The following is an 8,343-nucleotide window of genomic DNA, read 5'->3' on the forward strand; positions in this document are numbered from 1 at the left end:
ATGAAATATTTGTATGGTACGGAACTTCCTGATTATGCCAGGACTCCGAACGAGTAATGGTTCGATTCTTCGCTTCTGGCATTGCCGTTCTGTCTTAATTCCTACTTGGTGGTTATATAGGGAAACTTAAGAGCCCATCACTTGGTAAAAGTTGTGCGCAGGAAATATCTACAACATATATCCACTATCTGGCCGCCAGCAGACCCTCACCGCAATTGCTTGAGCGTTGTGGTGGGGGTCTTCAACTGACCATCACTTTTGAACTTCTTTTAACACTTTTGATTTTCTAATTCGTGAAAAGCTTGAAGGTTCTTTCCCTGATGTCCATGTGGCTCTTAGAATTTTTTTTTTTTGCTTAATGATCACAAATTGCACTGGTGAACGATCATTCAGCAAACTGAAATTGATCAAAAACAGGCTTCGATCAACGATGACCGACAGCCGCTTCAGTGATTTGTCACTGCTGAGCGTAGAGACGGAGGTTCTTAGGAGGGTAAATGTTGAAGAGCTGATCAACAAACTGTCTCAGCAGAAGACACGAAAACGCTTGTAGAAACGTACATACCTTCTTTCTCTACTTAAAAGAATAATGAAAACAGAGAACATGTTAATAGGTATACACGCCCCATTTCAAGGTTGCATTTCTGCGAAAGAGTTCACCAATTTTGTACACTGTGTTTAAGAAGAAATATTTCGTAAAAATATCAAGATATTCCGCAGTTTAAACGCAGAAAAGATGTGTGCAATAAATGTGTTTCCTTCTATAGCCCTATGAAAGTGAATATTGCCTGCAAAAATGTAACCCTATTACATGTTTAAAAGCGACCGATTTGTGCATAAATGAAAATGTGTGGTCGTTTTTCGAGTCTTATTAAAAACGTTTTTGTGAAAGTTCTACACGGATCTCATTTTTTATAGGCGCTACCTTTTCCGAAAGATCTGGCCCACCCCCTTCCCATATTGAAGATATTTTAATTTTAAACCATCTGTATTACTTGTTGTGACCAGTAGGCATATACAATATGCATAATAGCACTATATATCGAAATGCTGCTTTAGAAGAGCTTAAATGTGTGTTGTTGTATGAAATCAAAAGTAGCTAGACGATTGGTAGCGTATTTACTGTAAGTACGTGCGAACAGTTTCTGATAAAGGCCCACCTGTCAACTTCGGCAGTGCTCGCACGCAGGCAACCAAAGCGTGCGCTACCGAATCAGTGAAGCTGAAGCAGATAGAGGAAGCTATTTTTCACAAAGGCGCTCCCTGATTTTCGAGGGAAGTTGTCCACTCTTGAAATAAGGGTAAACAACGCTATAGGTTAAGACGAATGGAAGAAACACACACGGCGCTTGGACTGCACTTCTAAGTGTCGTATGCATTCCTTCTTTTCGTCTTAACTTCTCGCAGAGTTTAGTCTTCTTTCAGTATGATCCAAGGAACCAGACAAATCTTAATGCTGTCGATGTGTCTTCGTCTCCTGATATAGTTAATGATTACGATGACAATCTCTCCACGTGCTCCGCAAGAAAGAAAACGCCCAGGTGATATTACACACTCCAAGGAGGCTCAGAATAAATATGGCTTGTGTTCTTTGCAGTTAAATCTAAAAAGCGTCAAGTCTCAAGCATGACCAGAGGACAAAGTGGGAAAGAAAGGGGGCGGGGCGAGGGGGGAGGGGCCCCCCTTATTTTTTTGAACCGGGCCCTCTGCACATTTAATCCGGCCCTGCTTGCAGCGCAGACAACGGAATTCCTTTGGCATCGTGCGCTAGTTAGCCTTCCGCCAAGGCCGAAGCAAGAAAGGACGGCTGCTAATAGCGTAACCGTCATTGGTGACTGCAACATGCCAGACAGTGCCCGGCGTATTTTGGACAACGGACCGAAGTACAGCTTCGAGCCGGCAGCCCAGCGTCATCAACTCCTGGCCATGGCAAGGCAAGCAGCCTTTCGCACAGACGTTCGAGAATGGGACCGAGCTACTAGCGATGCTGTAAATTGTGTTATCTCAAGAGCAGGCTCTCAGCCACCGAAGAAACCTCCCTACAAGTATGTGGTTGACACACTGAAACAGCGCAACCTAGCCATACTCCAAGCCGACAAAGAAGGAGGTTTTGTCGTTATGGACAAAGGAAAGTTCAATGAAAAAGCCTTAGCTGCCGCGGAAAAAAACTTCAAACCTTGCAGTTTTAAACCAAAGCTTCAAAAAAGGAAGGTTGTCAGAATGCTCAAGGACTTCAACCTGGAATACCTTCGGAAGAAAGTCGAAAAAGCAGCTACCAACACCTTAGAAGCATTCTTCGCCGGAAAAACCCACAAGGTTGATTGCCCATTCAGAACCATTGTTACAGAGAAAGGATCCTGGCAAGGCCTCATCGGACGCTATCCACAGAAGCACCTAAGTTCTCTCAAGATCACAGACCCTTTCCTAGTGCGAAGCTCTCAAGAAATAGCCAAGGACCTACTTGATGGAACAGTGACTGGCACGCATGCGTTTTCAATGGACGTCGAAGAACTTTTTTATTCCATTCCTCACGGAGGCTTGTGTCGTGCTGTGCGGGATTTAATCAACGAAAATGGCGAAGTCATGTTCCGGAATGCCACGGGGGTAAGCTGTGATAACTTTATCACCTTACTTGAGTTCTACCTAGACTCAACGGCCATTAGCTTTAATGAGAGGTACTATGTACAAAAATCGGGCATTTGCATAGGCTCGTCCGTGGCTCCTGTGTTATGTGACATCTTCTTATCAGCTCTTGACACGCGCTTGGCTCCAGAACTAGAAAAATTTAACGTCACTAAGGCCTACAGATATGTGGATGACTACCTGGTCATCTTAAATTGCGAAGGTAGCGCTGTTCCGGATCTAGTTGTTTAAGACATACAGCAGGCATTTGACAACGCAGGTGAAGGGCTTCGGTTCACTAGGGAAATGGAAGAGGACAACAGCATTCAGTTCCTTGATTTAAAGCTGTCCTTCACGGACAAGCACATTTGCTGGATGTATAATCCCAGAAGTAAGAAAAGTCTGTTGCCCTTTGACAGTGCCCACTCAAAACTTGTTAAGAGAGGTATCGCCATGACTTGCCTGAAGGCTTCTCTAGAAAAATCCTGCCAACATCAAATGCATGCTAGTTTTCAACTGCAAATTGTCCGCCTTAACGCTTCAAAGTTCCCTGCTTTGCTAGTCTCAAGTGTTTGCGAGTCCCTTCTGAAGAAGCTTAAAGGTCCTGGAAACAATGACTCTAATGAGCGTGAGCGACAACCCACGATAGCTATACCGTATGTACACCGTATCTCGCACAACTTGAAAAAAGCACTCTCAAAGTACAGTGTCAATGTCGTGTTCACGGCTCCATGCAAGCTCCCGAAGGTATGCTCCATGATATCAAAAAGAAAAAGAAAAAGCAAAAAATGTGAAAAGAACCATGACACCATTTTCACCGAATGTGATACCAATGTCGTATATAAGATCCCCCTCAGCTGCGATAAAGTTTACATAGGACAAACAGGTCGATGTTTCAATGAGAGGGCCAGAGAGCACGCGCTGTCTGTTAAGAACAACTCGGGAGGGCATTTGGCCGAGCATTGCAAAAGATGCGGGTGCACACCTGAGTTTGCGCGCACAAGTTTCCTAAAGAGGGCACTAGATAGGACAGAAAGGAAGATAGTTGAAGCCTACTATATTTTAAAGACCGGTGACAACTGCATTAGCACGCCTTCAATAACACTCATGAGTAATGAAGTGACCTTCTTGGAAGGGGCATGTTTAACTTTCACCTCATTTGGGTTATCTTACTTTCATTTTTGCTGTTTTATTGACGCCCCTTTGCACGTTTAAGTCTTGTTGCCGTTATTTCTTGTTGATTTTTTGACGCACCCTATTGGACCTTTAAGTTTTGTTGTCGTTTTCATTACAATTCTGCTTGCAGAAGCACACGCGCTTCCGTTAGAGGAAAAAAAAAAATGTTTTTCTTGTTTGTTTTTTGTTCATTGGTTTTTCTGAATGGTTACGCCCGCAATTCGTCGTTTGTGATGTATACTGAAGCATCGCTTTTACGTATGACGCATTGCTTCCTAGTTACTGTTCATGTAGAACCGTTGTTATCGCCATGTAAAAAAAAAACCAATCTTATGAACAATCTCCAAGTTTTCTTGCTTATTCTTTGGTCCTTTTTCCTTTATCTAGCGGTTTCAGAATTGCAATCTGTTGAACATGCGTGCAACCGCCAAAGTCATGGAGCTTTCTTGTTATGCAGTGTTCGCCAAAAAAGTGATTTCCTGCTGACGATGCTTATAGATATGATCCCCCCTTAGCTTTGTGCCTGATTATCGCGAGTGTCATGCCCTTGCTGTTCTTGTGTTCCTTATATATGTACGTACGTTTCTTGAATAAACACAGTTGGAAGTTAGCGCCAGTCCCGTCCTCTCTGTCTGTCCGTGTGTTGCTTTGCGCTACAATTTTTTCCTACAGAAGTCATGAACCAACTAGCCCAACAAAACGTATTGCTAAGTGAGTATGCGTCGCCGCTCATACTGGTAGAGGCTCAAGGGAAAAACCCAAGACCTTGCATTGACTATCGCCGTCTAAACGCCATTACGCGCGATCAGAATTACCCAATCCCTAATCTAGAGGAACGAGTGGAAACAATTAGCAGTGCGGAATATGTTTCTACACTGGACTTGACTAGGGGCTACTGGCAGGTGCCGTTGACCGAGCGAGCTAGTCGATATGCCGCGTTTACCTCACCCCTGGGTACGTTTCGACCTCTTGTCCTTACATTCGGCTTGAAAAACGCACCGTTCTGTTTCTCCCGACTTATGGACCGAGTCTTGGAAGGCACGCAGGCTTACGCTCTTCCCTATTTAGACGACATAGCTGTATTTTCTCACAGCTGGGAGGAACACCTGAGTCACCTCAGGGACGTTCTCGGACGATTGCGAGCTGCCGGTTTAACTCTCAAGGGCGAAAAATGCCAGCTAGGTAAAGCTGAGGTCAGTTACTTGGGACATGTTGTTGGCCGCGGATACAGGCGTCCCCCTGAGATAAAAGTAGCAGAGATTTCAGAATATCCAAGGCCCCTAACTAAGACTGACGTTCGTTCGTTCTTAGGGTTAACTGGCTATTACCAGCACTACATCCGCAACTTTTCCGAGATCGCTAGCCCTCTCACCGACAGTCTGCGAAAGAATGAACCGGTGAGGGTAGCGTGGAATGAGGAAAAAGAAAAGTCGTTCGTCACGCTCAAACAAGCGCTGATCGACAAACCGCTCTTAAGAGCTCCAGTCTACGAACGCCCGTTCATTCTGCAGTGTGACGCAAGTGACCGGGGGATGGGTGCAGTGCTCAGCCAGAAGAGCGATAATGATGAAGAGAATCCGGTATTATTCGTGAGCCGAAAGCTAACGGAGCGTGAGCGGGCGTACAGCACATCGGAGAAGGAATGCGCCTGTTTAGTATGGGCTGTGCAAAAACTGCAGTGCTATTTGGCAGGGTCGCGGTTCCTCATAGAAACTGACCATTGCCCATTGACCTGGCTGCGTAACGTCTGCAAAGAACGGCAGGTTGCTTCGCTGGAGCCTTGCACTGCAGGAACACGCCTTTGATGTAAGGTACAAAAAAGGGCGCGATAATGGCAACGCTGATGGGCTCAGCCGTGGCTCTCCAGTGTAATGCCAAATCAGTTTTACGCCCCTTGCACCCTGTGTCCTTCTTTTATATATCTTGCATCTATTACTCTTTTCATAAATCCCTCCTTTTCATTTTCGTGTCGTCCGTAGCAGCTGAGTGCTTTAAAGGCTGTGACTTTCTCTGAGAAATTATACCAAACGTTAGGCAGTTGATTTTCTTCGCACATAGTAGGTCTGTGTTTCTTGGCTTTATCATCTGATTCATGATTTTCACGAAAAAAGGTACGATGGTAAATTTTGAGGGAATTTTTATCGGAGAATATAACCTGGCATTTCTCGAGGTCAGTTGAGTGCTCTCCGTTTGTTGTTCCTCGGGTTATGCTTGGCTCATTTCCGGCGCTTGCAATCTTTGTCCAGGTCCAAAGATGGGGTTCCGCCTACGTCAACGAATTCAAAGGAGGAAGCCTACGGTCTCTGCGGAGTGCTTTGGTGCTGCATTCCCTTCGAGACCTCCTGTGGCGGTGGACGGGCTGTTGTGATTGACCTCCCTGACATGGCGCCGCTTAGACGTGAGACGGTTGCTGGACAGCGCTCCCAGAGGTGAATCAAAAGCGACAACAAAGCAAGCCGTACTTGGAATTTCGCGGCGCAGCCGCCTCTCCTCGTGGAACCCTTGGAACTTGCCCGACCGACTGGCGACCTATGAAAGGCTGTTTACAGTCAAAACGGCTTAAAAAGGGTGGTTATCTCGGTACGTCTCTGTTCGTCGGAGTGCCGCGGACAATGAGCCAAGCGACTGAGAACAGTCTGGGGATGCATTTCCCACGTTCTCCGTGGTGCCTAATACCGCTGTTTCCACAAGTCGTGGTCTGCCTGGCGCCGTTGACTCCTCATTGCAACGGATTACGGAATTGATTTCTACGTAGAACCCAACATCTTCGCGCTGCGCTGTGTCATGCGCCTGGTGCAGTGTTTGTGCAGTGTTTTCGCCCTCGCCATGGTACGAACTGGGCGTGCCTCTTCCGCTTTCCCTGGGTTGGGAAGAAGGCGGTGTTTCACCCTTCCATATCGAGGGCGGAGGTGAAGAGCACATTTGGTTGGACAATCCTGGTTTCCATTGTTTCCCCAGCAAGGGATCCTGGGAAGACGTGGACTTTAAAACACGAGCGCAGAGATGCTCGAGGATGCTACCAGAAACATTGAAGTAGCACGCTACCTTGAACCTGTATATAATGTAAATAAACACTCCTGTCAACCGCACCGGCTCCTCTCCTCGACATCTCCCCGGGACTTTGGCTGGCTCCGGTCTTATGGGCAGACCCCCGACTACATCACCACCATCAATGAGGCTGTCAACGACGTCGTGGCAGGCGTGTGTGACTTTATGTCATATTCCCAGATAAAAGAGAGCTGATGACTTGCGGCGAACAGTTCTCCGACTTTGATGGTCTTGCGAGGTTATAAAATGCAAGGGAATTTACAGTAATCCAAAACTGAGCAGCAGTGGGATGATCATTTGTGCCAGAAGACTGCCGAACAATTCCAAATATGTTTTCCAGCTTGTCCTGGCTTAAATTTGAGGTCATCAAATATCTAAAACGAGCAGACCTGAGGAATTCGAGCAGCTGCACTGTGCTCTCAATTGTGACACGGAGCCCTTCTGCTGTGCTCGCTGAAAGGAAACCACCAATTGTGTTGGTGGCATGTGTCTCCCATTCTTTTAAATAACCCAGACGTACTTTCAGAAACGCACAGTTAGGCAAATTTGGGTAGAGGGCTTTTTTTTTTGGCGTTCGGGAGGTCATTATTCCAATTAACCTGTTCATATTTTTAATAAAGCTTTGAGTTGGCTCCACGGGGCCCCACGCTTTCTCGACCTTGTCGGAATACAAAAACAACCCCCTAATGACCCCCTAATAACCCCCCAGTGACATTGTACAGCGACGAATCCTCGTCGCTTGTTGGAAGGACACTTTAGGCTCTTTTTCGGCGGTCTAAAGCGTATAAAAAATAGTATTTCTATTTTTATACTTTCATGAGGACATGTGTGCTCGCTACCCGCTTGCGAAAGGGAGACCTATACCAAAGAACAACCTAAACGGCAGGGCTGGGCAGAGATACTCAGAAAAGTATTCGGAATACAGATATCGAAATACATGAAATGGAAGCCTAAAATACAGATACTGAGATACATTTGCTTTTAACGTAACGGGATATTTCGGAGATACTTTTGCAACAAGACGAAAAAAGTATTCCGGAATACAGTTACAGCGATACAGATACTGGAATACATTTTTTTATTTGAAGGATGCTCATACTACGCAAAGACACTTATTAGTGCAGCATAATGTTGTAATTAAAGTTACAGTGCATCGAAACGTTCAGTTCATTTATTTATTTATTACAGTACCCTCAGCGCCATTAAGACATTGCAGGGGAGGGGGTGGACAAAGTACATAATTAGCAATAATGACATAATTACAAGTATCAATTGCAATAAAAATACACTATTTCACAGCAACAGTAACGAGGATTGGACACCGAAATCGACATACTTGGCGAACAAACTAAGCTATGCTAGAAATAGCACACTTTAAGCGAATCACTCGAATCACTAATGAACACCAGCGAATTGAGAAAAAGCATGCATTTACTTCGCACATAAGATCTGTCGTGTTCCAGGGCTTCCGGGTATGAAGACGCCGACAGTACTCAA

This window comes from Rhipicephalus sanguineus, chromosome 2 (genome assembly GCF_013339695.2).
Source record: "Rhipicephalus sanguineus isolate Rsan-2018 chromosome 2, BIME_Rsan_1.4, whole genome shotgun sequence".
NCBI classification, from domain to species: Eukaryota; Metazoa; Arthropoda; class Arachnida; order Ixodida; family Ixodidae; genus Rhipicephalus; species Rhipicephalus sanguineus.